This window comes from Enhydra lutris, unplaced genomic scaffold, assembly GCF_002288905.1.
Source record: "Enhydra lutris kenyoni isolate GAN:26980312 unplaced genomic scaffold, ASM228890v2 scaffoldscaffold3, whole genome shotgun sequence".
NCBI classification, from domain to species: Eukaryota; Metazoa; Chordata; class Mammalia; order Carnivora; family Mustelidae; genus Enhydra; species Enhydra lutris.
Window position 1 is genome coordinate 80,925,708 of NW_019154087.1, and position 13,154 is coordinate 80,938,861.

General features: G+C 36.6%; 1 pseudogene across 1 annotated transcript in view; it reads right to left on the reverse strand.

The window, feature by feature from the left end:
- Positions 1-287: 287 nt before the first annotated feature.
- The window catches only part of LOC111153188, a 97,697-nt pseudogene continuing 84,830 nt past the window's right edge, over positions 288-13,154 (reverse strand). The window contains exon 2 of the transcript XR_002640986.1: positions 288-1,500. The product of XR_002640986.1 is annotated as a non-histone chromosomal protein HMG-17 pseudogene (transcript). The remainder of the gene's footprint in view (positions 1,501-13,154) is intronic.

Here is a 13,154-nt window from a genome sequence, read left to right on the forward strand (position 1 = left end):
TGTAATGGTCCATAACAGAGAAATTACTGCCTGTGGTCTCTTCTAGGATTTTTATGGTTTCAGATCTGACATTTAGGTATTGATTCGATTTTGAATTTATTATTGTATGTGGTATAAATGGTCCATTTTATTTTTCATGTAGCTGTCCAGTTCCCCCAACACAATTTGTTGAAGACATTATCATTTCCCATTGCATATTTTTGCCTCTTTTATGAAAGATTAATTGACCATATACTTGTGGGTTTATTTCTGGGCTTTCTATTATGTTCCATTGATATATGTGTCTATTTTTTTTTCCAAGCCAAACGGTATCCAGCTTTATTAAAGATACTTTTCATAAACAATCATGGTATTTCAGGCAGGACATGGGCAGACAATCGTTAACAGTATACAACAACTTTCAAACTCCCTTCTTCAATGGACTACCAAAATCAGAAAGCCACTATAAAACCCAATGCAGTCTTCATGTGATGCTCGGAGCAGGGAAGTTTAGAGTGAGGGCAGACAGTTCACATTTAGCATGTTGTTTAACAACTTTTCACAAGCCGACCCTTACTTTCAGGAAATGAAATGAAAATGGCAGGATTATCCATCTGAAGATCCACGAGCTAAAAAAGGAACTCTTTTGAGGGACGCCATCTCAGTGGTGACACTTTGTCAAGTCCAGATTGCCTGACATACTGGGAACCATGTCTTGGGGGTCACGTTCCAACAGGTCTCTGGGTTTAAGGGAGTCAAGTCCATGTTGAAGGCAGAGGAGGGAGAAGAGGACATAAAAACTGAATTTTAGTTTTTTTCCACACCACCAAGCGATTTGTACCCAGGCAGCTCATGTGTGTCAACATCAAGGAACCCCTCCTCCTGGGAGCCAAGAGGAAGTTTCTCAAAACTAGGAGGGAAAGGTGTTTTTCTCCTTTTGTCAATCTAGCTTCAGAGATATTCTATTAGTGACATATGCCCTTCCCCCAAAACAACAATGAAGTGTTCTGTGTGTTAACAACATAGCTTAAAAAAAAAAAAAAAAGGTAAAACAAAATTCTGCATTTTTATAAAACTTGATAAAAAATAGTATTCAAACTGTACAGTCACCAGAAGTACACAGTTATCAAAAATGCACACCCTTCACTTGGCATCTCCAGCACCTTCAGCTTTCTGTGCCTGGTCTGTTTTGGCATCTCCGTTTTCTGCAGGGTTATTCCCATCCTTGCTAGCATCAGCTTTCCCCTTTTTCCCTTTGGGTACCTTCACTCCCTTCTTTGCTGGGGCCTTTTTAGGCTTGGGCTCTGGCTTTGGAGGAGCAGGTTTAGCAGATAACCTTGAAGATCTTCTCTGTGGCTCGCCCTTCACCTTGGCTTTATCTCCTTTAGCATCCCCCTCAGCCTTTCTCTTGGGCGTGGTGGCGACGGCGGCAGGACGTAAGCGCTGGACGCCGGGATGTAGCGGTGCGTGGGCTTTGGCCGGTCCAGGGGTCGTTCTCGCCTCTTCTTCTTCACACTGCTCCTATATGTGTCTATTTTTTTATGTTTCTATTTTTGTGCCAGTACCATGCTGTCTTGATGACTACAGCCTCATAATACAACTTGAAGTCTGAAATTGTGACACCTCTGGTTTTTTTTTTTTATTTTTTTGTTTTCTTTTTCAAGATTGCTGTGGTTATTCTTGATGTATTGTAGTTCCATACAAATTTTAGAATTGCTTTAGTTCTGTCAAAAATATTGTTGGTTTTAGCAGGGATTGCCTTAAATGTGTAGATTGCTTTGGGTAGTATAAATATTTTAACAATATTTTTTCTTTCAGTCCATGAGCATGGAATTTCTTCTCATTTCTTTGTGGTGTCTTCAACTTCTTTCATCAGTGTTTTCTAGTTTTCAAAGCATAGGTCTTTTCGCCTCTTTGGTTGGGTTTATTCCTAGTATCTAATCATTTTGGATATAATTATAAATGGGATTATTTTCTTAATTTCTCTTTCTGCTGCCTTATTATTGATGTATAGAAATGCTATTGATTTCTGTCCATTGATAATGTATACTACAACTATACTGAATTCCTTTATCTGTTTTCATAGTTGGAGTAGTTGGAGGAGTAGTTGGAGACTCCATAAGTGAATTCTTTGGGGTTTTCTATATATAGTGTCATATCATCTGCAAATAGTGACAGTTCTACTTCTTCCTTACCTATCTAGATACCTTTTATTCCTTTTTGTTTTCCGATTGCTCTGGCTAGGTCTTCCAGTACTATGCTGAATAGAAGTGGTGAGAATGGACATCCTTGTCTTGTTCCTGACCTTGGGAGAAAAGCTCTCCATTTTTTAACCATTAAGTATGACATTAGCTGTGGGTTTTTCATATAAGGCTTTATTATGGTGAGATATCTTCCTTTTTTTTTTTTAATTTAATTTCATTTTTTCAGTGTTCCAAGATTAATTGTTTATGCACCACACCCAGTGCTCCATGCAATACCTGCTCTCTTTAATACTCACCACCAGACTCACCCATCCCCCTACCCCCCTTCCAAAACCCTGTTTGTTTCTCAGAGTCCACAAAAATCTGTTTTGTGTGTGAGGGTTTTTTCATGAATGTATGTCCTTTGTCAAATGCATTGTCTGCATCTATTGAAATGATCATATGATGTTTATCCTTGCTCTTGTTGATGTGATGTATCACAATGATTAATTCATGAATATTGAATGACCCTTGCATCCAGGAATAAATCCCACTTGAGCATGGCAAATGATTATTTTAATGTATTGTTGGATTTGGTTTGCCTATATTTTGTTGAGGATTTTTGCATCTATGTTCATCAAAGATATTGGCCTGTAGTTCTCTATTTTTCTGGTGTCTTTATCTAATTTCAGTATCAGGGTAATTCTGGCTTCATAGAATGCCTTTGGAAACTTACCTTCCTCTTCTATTTTTGGAGAAGTTTAAGAAGAATAGGTATTAACTCTTCTTTAAATGTGTGGTAGAATTCACCTGTGAAGCCATCTGGTCCTGGACTTTTGTTTGCTTGGAGTTTTTTTTAATTACTGATCAATTTCATTGCTGGCTACCAGTCTGCTCAAATTTTCTACTTCTTCCTGCTTCAACTTTGGGAGGTTATATGTTTCTAAGAATTCATCCACTTCTTCTAAGTTGTCCAATTTTTTGGCATGTAATTTTTCATAATATTCTCTTAAAATCCTTTGTATTTCAGTGGTGTCAGTTGGCATTTCTCTTCTTTCATTTGTAACTTTGTTTGAGTCCTCTCTATTATTTTAATGAGTCTGGATAAAGCTTTATCAATTTTGTTGATCTTTTCAAAGATCCGGTTCTTTGTTTTATTGGGTGTTCTATTGTTTGGGGTTTTTTTGTGTTTTTGTTTTGTTGTTGTTGTTTTGTTTTGTTGTTTTTAGTTTTAGTTTTTGTATTACTATCAGTTAGTTCCTTTATGTTTGTTTTTAACAGTTTTATGTATTTGTGTGCTCCCATATTGGGGATATAAATATTTGCAATTGTTATATCTTCTTGTTGAATTAAATAAAATATATCATTATATAGTGTCCTTCTTTGTCTGTTACAGTGTTTGTTTTAAAGTCTATTTTGTCCAATATAAGTATTGTTACCTCCACTTTCTTTTGACATCCATTTGCATGATAAATATTTCTCAATCCCCTCACACTCAATCTGCAGGTGTATTTAGGTCTAAAATGAGTCTCTTGTAGGCAGCATACAGATGAGTCTTGTTTTTTTTATGCATTCTGTCACCTTATATCTTGATTGGAGTGTTCAGTCCATTAAATTCAAAGTAACTATTGATAAATATGTATTTATTGCCATTTTGTTATTTGCTTTGTTGCTTCTGTATTCCTCTGATCCTTCCTTCTTTTGCTTTCTTTTCTCAAGCTGGCTTCCTTTAGTGATATACTTGGATTCCTTTCTCTTTATTTTTTGCATATCTATTACTGGTTTTTGATTTGTGGTTACCATTAGGTATGTATATATATGTTCTGCATATAACAGTCTATATTAAGTTGATGGAGCTTAAGTTTGAACCCATTCTTTACTCCTCCCCACTCCATGTTATTGGTATATGGTGTTATACTTTACACCCTTTTATTTTGTGAGTCCCTTTACTGATTTTTACAGATATATTTATTTTTACTGTTTTTGTGCTTCCTACTTTTTTTACTCCTCTTTATGGTCTTTCCTTTCCACTGGAAGAGTCCCCTTTAACATTTCTTGTAAGGATAGTAAGGAAGATAACTTCTTTAGCTTTTGTTTGTCTTTGAAACCCTTATCTCTCCCTCTATCCTGAATGATAGCCTTGGTGGATAGAGTATTCTTGGCTAAATATTTTTTTTTCCTTTCAGCACTTTGAATATATTATGTCACTTACATCTGGCCTGCAAATTTTCTGCTAAACAATCTACTGATAGGCTAATGGAATTTCCCTTGTATGTAACTGTCTTCTTTTCACTTGCTGCTTTTAATATTCTTTTTTATCACTACATTTTGCTATTTTAATTGCTTTGTGTCTTCATCTTGACCTCCCTGGGTTGATTTTGTTGGGGTCTCTTGTGCCTCCTGGGTCTGGATATCTGTTTCCTTCTCCAGATTGAAGAAATAACCAAAAACTTCTCTAAATAAATTTTTTGTCCTTTTCTCTCTCTCTTCTTCTTCTGGGATCACTATAATATGAATGTTATTACATTTTATGGAGTTGCTGAGTTCCCTAAGCCTATCCTCATTCTATATACTTTTTTTTTCCTTACTGCTCAGCTTGATTACTTTCCATTACTCTGTCCTCCAAGTCCTTATTTTTTCCCTCTTCTTCTTCTAGCCTGCTAGTTTTCCATTTAGTGTATTTTTAATTTCATTTATTGTGTTCTACGTCTTTGAATTTTTCTTTTTCATGTTTTCTCTCTTTGTTAAGGATTTCACTGATCTCTTTTGTTAAGTCCAATGAGTATCTTTATGAACATTACTTTACATTTTCTACCAGGCATACTATTTATCTGTTTCACTTAGTTTTCTCCTGCTGTTGTTTTGTCCTGTTCTTTCACTTGGGGCATATTCCTCTGTCTCTTCATTTTGTCTAATTCTTTGTATCTCTTTCTCTGTGTTACAGAAGTCAGCTATGTCTCCTGCTCTTTTAAGTAATGACCTTATGAAGAAGAGAGCCTATAGTGCCCTGCAAAACAATGTCTTCTGTTCACCAGAATAGGCACTTGGGAGTGTATCATATGTGTGTTGTATATACCTAGCTGTTGTGTCCTGGTCACTTTTTCCTTCAGTCCTGTCATCTGCAGAGGCTCTCTTTTTCTGTTGTGGGCAGTATTTGGCCTCTGGCCAGGGTGGGGCATGCTTTTTTCACAAGGTACCCTTTGATCTGCTTGCAAAATGAGAACTAACACCATGGACAGGGTGCACGCTTTTAACAAGGTGCACCTCAGACTCCACAGTACCTGCTGCTGCCACTGCTTCTAGGACCAAGACTTCATACAACAGATGGGTCAGGAGATGTGGTAACAGCAAGGTTTGCACTGTCTTCTAGGGGAGAGGGCGTATAGTGCCTGGACTGAGGCAAATGTGACTTAGAAGGGCAGATCCACAGAAGTACATGGGGGCAGGTTTGGTGTCAGCAAGTTAGATAGAAAATGTTGGTTCCACCCTGGTTCCCACAGGTGACCATGTGTTTATTTTGTTTATACTGAGGCCTGGGGAAAGGAGATGGTGCCTAAAAGCTCTTTTGTTCCTTGGAGAAGTCCTTCTATAAAATTTACCCCTCCAGGACATGCTCTGAGGTGCATAAATAACTGCCCCTCCCTGTGTCCTGGGAGTTTTTTAAACTGCTGCTTCTACAGTGAAACTCAAAGGTCTATTTACCATGCTGTCTCTTTAAGGCCAGGGACTCAGCTTCTTATTGTTCCAGGGCTCTTCCAAAGTCAAGCTCTCCAATTTTTAAGATTCCAGACTTTAAGTCCTGCTGGTTGTAAGAACTCATGAAATTGGCCTCTCTATTTTTCAAAGCCAAATGGTACAGGGATTCATCTTCCCCACTGTGATAATCTGTTCCTTGACCTTCTCCACATCCACAGCTACTTCATCCAACCTTGGCTTCCTGCTCCCCCAACACCTGGGCCCCTGTCCATTCCCTTCCCCACACCATTTCTGCCTTTCCTACACTTTTCAATGGGCCACTTCTCTACCTTTAGTTGTGAAGTTTGTTCTGCCAGTCTTTGGATCATTTTCTGGGTTATATATGCTGATATAAATGTTATCTAGTTGTATCCATGGGATGAGGTGCACTTATGGTCCTCTTAATCTACCATCTTAGTAAAATGTATTTTAAAAGTGAAAACATCAGCAAATCATATAGGTGGTCAATCTACATGACTATAAAGCTGCAATGTTCTATTTTCAAATTTATTTTATATTTCTGTTTCTAAAATCCAAATGATATTATGCTTAAATATGCTTTAAAATGCATTAATAGGGGCACCTGTGTGCCTCAGTGGGTTAACCCTCTGCCTTTGGCTCAGATAATGGTCTCAGGGTCCTGGGATCGAGCCTCACATCGGACTCTCTGCTCAGCAGGGAGCCTGCTTCCCCCTCTCTCTGCCTGTCTCTCTGCCTACTTTTGATCTCTCTCTCTCTCTCTGTCAAATAAATAAATAAAATCTTTTAAAAAATAAAATAAAATAATAAAATAAAACGTATTAATAATAAGCTTGGACTATAACTGAGGGCAGATTGAAGCAGATGCAAGTTTGTAAATGATCTGGAAACCTTTTAGGACCATGGCTAACAGAATCAGCAGAGTGGTGTTTAATGTGTAAGCCATATTTTTATTTTTAAATTAGCAATAACACACTAACTATGGTAAAAGAACATTGAAATTAAACTGCAGGGAAGCTAGTGATTGTGGTGATGAAAAAAATTATAAGAGGATTCACACAGAAGAACAATCTATGTAACTGTTTCTTCCTCTTCCTATTGTATCAAAGGAAAAAGAGTTTGCAGGAAGAGAACAGAAACCTTCCAGCAGATGATCAGAAATAATAAAATAGCTCAGAAGACCTTGTCTCTGCCAGCCAATAACCTAGAAGAGTGAGTAAGGCTTTTCTGACTGTAATTGGAAAGCAGCTGCTAGCTATGATTCCTGGAAATATAGGACCTAAAATTAAGACACTTTCAGAACAAGTTGTATTATTTAAATCTGAACAGAAGTAGCATGAGACAAATAAGGAGACATAAACAAAATTTGAGGTTCTTATTAATTTTCAACTAGTGTTCACATCTTTAAATCTTGCATTTTATTGTATATCAAAATTTTAAAAGTTTATATTACCATCAATTATTGATTATATTAATTAAGGGTTCTATTTTCATGTAAAAATTCTGAGTAGAAATGTGGAATCTTCTTTCACTGTTCAAGTTGGGAGCCTGACTTTTCAAAGACATAACTGAGCTTTGCCTATTATCCAGTAAAAAGATTACCCTAATTCCAGACAAAATCATGAAAGTCAATAGCTTCTGGAGTTGTAAAGTCCAGACAAAATCATGAAAGAATCATCATACAGATCTTTTAATGATTCATTAAATTTTTATTTATGTTCTTCAGAAACTTCTTCTAGTTTAATTAAACAGAAGTATTTCTCATTTAGAACACACTCCTTAATCATAATTCTACTTGTTGTAATGAAAAAAATAGAATGCAGACCTGCCAATATACCTATTTCACATTCACCTCACTCACCACACACACACACACACACACACACACACACACACACACACACTTCATTTCTTCAAATTAAGTATCTTCAATGTCCCCTAAAGTTCTTCTGTGGCATGGTACCATCTCCTTCCTGGTCACTCACTTTAAATGTTCTCAACTTATACATTTTCTTCCTAAACTGTAGCACTTAGGCTAGAAGCAATCAGGAAAGCATGGCTTGACACCCAGAAAAGAGAATGGCAATGCCTCCATTATTCTCTGAAACTACATTCCTATTAATTTAGCCAAAACTGTAGTAGCCTCCATGACAATATCAGACAGATGATTCATATCAAATGTATCGTCAACCAAAAATTTCAGTTCCTTGCAAAAGCAAGTTCTCTGTCAAAACCACACCTTCACAGGGTTTGAGACTGAAAGTGTGGAATTTTAGTTTCATCTTCAAAAAGTAATCTGATGACCCTATGCAGTAAACTTAGAATGACCCTGCACCTCCCAGAAGAACTTACTTGCAAAGCCCAGGTACAAGGTAGGGCCAAGCCAGGTAGAGACAGCTAATCAGTGGGGCACGCATACTGTCTCCCTAGCTACCAGTCCCAGGTAGCAAAGCCTAGATACAAGGGCGGGTCAGGCCAGGTAGAGACATCCAATCAGTGGGGCACACATATATCTACTAGGGTGAATTGTAACTCAATTGTCCACCCGTGTGTGACCAAACATGACTGTGCAGTTTTCTCTGTGTATTGCAAACTTACTGGCGACCTGTGTATAGCCCCACTAAACTACCTCTATAAAAGTTAGTGTGTGAGGCTGGGAGGGGTCGCCTCTTTGCGAGAGACAGCCCTGACCGGTCAGTGTGATTCTTGATGCTTGGTGGGAAATAAAGTTTGCTTGACTTAAAAAAAAAAAAAAAGTAATCTGATTACATCTAAAATAATATTATAATATGATCATTTTTTTTTTATTTGAATTCAAGTTAGTTAATGTATAGTACAGTATTGGTTTCAGGAATAGAATTGTTGATTCATCATTTATATATAATAGCCAGTGCTCATCCCAACAAGTGCCTTCTTCAATACCCTTTACCATTTAGCCCATCTCCCCCACCCATCTCCCCTCCAGCAACTATCATTTTGTTCTTGTAACTATAGAGTCTTTTATGGTTTACCTCTCTCCGTTTTTATCTTATTTTTCCTTCCCTCCCCCATGTTCATCTATTTTTTTTCTTAAATTCCACATATGAATGAAATCATAATATTTGTCTTTCTCTGATTGATTTAATTCACTAAACATAATACACTCTAGTTCCATCCAAATCATTGCAAATGGCAAGATTTTTTTTTTTGATGGCTGAGTAATATACACACACACACACACACACACACATACATACATACATATTCCATTATGTATATGTATATGTATATATCACCTCTTCTTTATCCATTCTTCAGTTAATGGACATTGGTGTTCTTTCCTTATTTTGGTTATTGTGGATAGTGTTACTATACACATCAGGGTGCAAAGGGTGGTCCCTTTGAATCATCAGTTTTGTATCCTCTAGATAAATACCGAGTGATGTAATGGCTGGGTCATAGGATAGTTCTATTTTTAACTTTTTGAAGAACTGCCACACTGTTTTCCAGAGTAGCTATACCTGTTTGCATTCTGACCAACAGTGCAAAAGAGTTCCCATTTCTCTGCATCCTCACCAACATCTGTTTATTTCTGAGTTGTTAATTTTAAAGGTGGGAGGTAGTATCTTATTGTGATTTTGATTTGTATTTCCCTGCTGATAAATGATGTTGAGGATTTTTTCACATGTCTGTGAGCCATTTGTATGTCTTCTTGAGAGAAATATCAGTACATCTTCTGCCCATTTCAACTGGCTTATTTAATTTGGGGGAGCTGAGTTTAACTAGTTCTTTATAGATTCTGGATATTAGCTCCTTATCTGATATGTCATTTGCAAATATCTTTTTCCACTCCAAAAGATGTCTTTTAGTTTTGTTGATTGTTCCTTTCATTGTTTTATCTTGATGAGGTCCCAAGAGATCATTTTTGCTTTTGTTTCCCTTGCCTCAAGACATACCTAGTAAGAGGTTGCTGCCTGTTTTCTCCTCTATGATTTTGATGGTTTCCTGTCTCACATTTCGGTCTTTCATCCATTTTGAATTTATTTTTGTGTATGGTGTAAGAAAGCGGTCCTGTTTCATTCTTTTCATGTGGCTGTTCAATTTTCCCAACACTGTTTGTTGAAGAAACTGATTTTCTTTCTACGAATATTCTTTCCTGCTTTGTCGAAGATTAGTTGCACATATATTGCGGGTGCATTTCTGGCTTCTCTTTCCTGTTCCATTGATCTATGTGTTTGTTTTTGTACCAGTACCATACTGTCTTGAGTATTACAGTCTGTATTAGAGCTTGAGGTCTGGAATTGTGATGCCTCCCACTTTGCATTTTATTTTTCAACATCACTTTGGGTATTTGGGGGTCTTTTGTGGTTCCATGCAAATTTTAGGACTGTTTGTTCTATCTCTGTGAAAAATGGTGGTGTTACTCTGATAGGGATTGCACTGAATGTATAGATTGATTTGGGTAGTATAGACATTTTAACAATATTTAGGTAGTATAGACATTTTAACAATATCATGAGTATGGAATGTTTTTCCAATTTTTGTGTGTTTTTCAACTTCTTTATCAGTGGTTCTATAATTTTCAGCACACAGATCTTTTACCTCTTGGTTTATTCTCAGATATTTTACAGTTTTAGGGATAAATGAGATATGGTTTTATAAATAGGATTGATTCCTTGATTTCTCTTTCTGCTTCTTCATTACTGGTATATAGAAATGCAACAGATTTCTGTATGTTGATTTTATATCCTGAAACTTTGCTGAATTCATGAATTAGTTCTAGCAATTTTTTGGTGGAATCTTTTGGGTTTTCCACCTAGAGTATCATGTTGTCTGCAAAGAGTGAAATTTTGACTTCTTCCCTGATGATATAGATGCCTTCTGTTTCTTCTTGTTTCTGATTGCTGAAGCTAGAGCTTCCAGTACTATGTTGAACAACAGTGGTGAGAATGGACATCCCTGTCTTGTTCTGATCTGAGAGTTCTTCCCCAATGAGGATAGTATAAACTGTGGGTCTTTTGTGTATGGCCTTTATGTTGTTAAGGTATATTTTTTCTATCCCTACTTTCTTGAAGGTTTTTATTAAAAAGGTTGTTATATTTTGTCAAATGCTTTTTCTACATCTATTGAGAGGATCATATGGTTTTTATCCTTTCTTTTATTAATGTGAAGTATTATGTTCATTATTTTACAGATATTGAACCATCCCCAAAGCCCAGGAATAAATCCCACTTGGTTCTGGTAAATAATCCTTTTAATGTACTGTTGGCTTCAATTAATTAATATCTTGAGAATTTTTGCATCCATGTTCATCAGGGATATTGGTCTATATTCCCCCTTTTTTGTGGAGTATATGCCTGGTTTTGAAATCAAGGTAATGCTGGCCTCATAGAAGGAGTCTGGAAGTTTTCTTTCCATATCTATTTTTCAGAAGTTTCAGAAGAATAGGTATGAGTTCTTCTTTGAATGTATGGTAGAATTCCTCTGGAAAGCCATCTGGCCCTGGACTCTAATTTCTTGGGAGATGTTTGACTACTGATTCAATTTCTTTGCTGGTTACAGATCTGTTCAAATTTTCTATTTCCTTCTATTTAAGTTTCGGTAACTTATATCTTTCTAGAAATTTATCCATTCCTTCCAAATTGCCCAATTGGTGGGCATATAATTGCTAATAATATTAACTTCTGAGTGTTTGTATTTCTGTGGTGTTGGTTGTAATCTCTCCTCTTTCACTTGTGATTTTATTTCTTTGGATCCTTTCTCTTTTCTTTTTGATAAGTCTGGCTAGGTGTTTATCAATTTTGTTAATTTCTTTTTTTTTTTTTTTTGTTAATTCTTTCAGAGAAGGAGCTCCTAGTTTCATTGCTCTATTCTACTGGGATTTTTATTTCTATACCATTTATTTATCCTCTGATTTTAATTTTTCCCCACTTCTGCTGGTTTTAGGCTTTATTTGCTGTTCTTTTTCCAGCTCTGTTAGGTGTAAGATTAGGTTGTGTATTTGAAGTTTTTCTTGCTTCTTGAGGAAGGCCTGTATTGCTAACTACTTCCCTCTTAGGACTGCTTTTGCTATGTCCCAAATATTTTGGACTGTTGTATTTTCATTTTTATTTGCTTCCATGTATTTTTTTTATTGCATCTTTAATTTCTTGATTAACCCATTCATTCTTTAGTAGGATACTCTTTAACCTCCATGTATTTGTGGTCTTTCCAAATTTTTTCTTTTGGCTGACTTCAAGTTCCATAGGACTGTGATCTGAAAATATGTATGGTATGATCTCCATCTTTTTGTACTTGTTGAGGTCTAATTTGTGACCCAATATGTGATCTATTCTGGAGAATGTTCAATGTGCACTCGAAAAGAATGTGTATTCTGCTGCTTTAGGATGAAATGCTTTGAATATATCTGCTAAATCCATTTGGTCCAGTATGTCATTCAAAGCCCTTGTTTCCTTGTTGATATTCTGCTTAGATGATCTGTCCATTGCTGAGAGTGGGGTGTTAAAGTTCCCTATTATTATTGTATTATTATCAGTGAGTTTTAAGTTTGTTATTAATTGATTTATATATTTGGCTACTCCCAAGTTAGAAGCATAAATATTTATAATTTTTAGATCTTATTGTTGGATAGACCCCTTAATTATGATATAATACTCTTATTTTTTTAATATTTTATTTATTTGACAGAAAGAGACCACAAGTAGGCAGAGAGGCAGGCAGAGAGAGAGGGGGAACCAGGCTCCCTGCTGAGCAGAGAGCCCAATGCAGGGCTCAATCCCAGGACCCTGAGATCGTGACCTGAGCTGAAGGCAAAGGCCTAACCCACTAAGCCACCCAGGCACCCCTATAATACTCTTCTTCATCTCTTGTTACAGTATTTGTTTTAAAATCTAGTTTTTCCTGGGATGCCTGGGAGGCTCAGTTAGTTGAGTATCTGCCTTCAGCTCAGGTCATGATCCCAGGATTCTGGGATTGAGTCCTACATCAGGCACCTTGCTCAGTGGGGAACCTGCTTCTCCCTATGCCTGCCACTCCCCCTGCTTGTACACTCCCCCCCCCAACAAATAAATAATTTTTTTAATCTAGTTTGTCTGATATACAGATGGCTACTCCTTCTTTCTTTTGATGTCCATTAGCATGATAGATGGTTCTCCACCCCTTCACTTTCATTCTACAGGTTTCTTTGGGTCTAAAATTAGTCTCTTGTGAGTAACATATCAATGGGTCTTATTTTTAATCCATTCTGATACACTATATCTTTTGATTGAAGTATTGAGTCCATTTACATTTAGAATAATT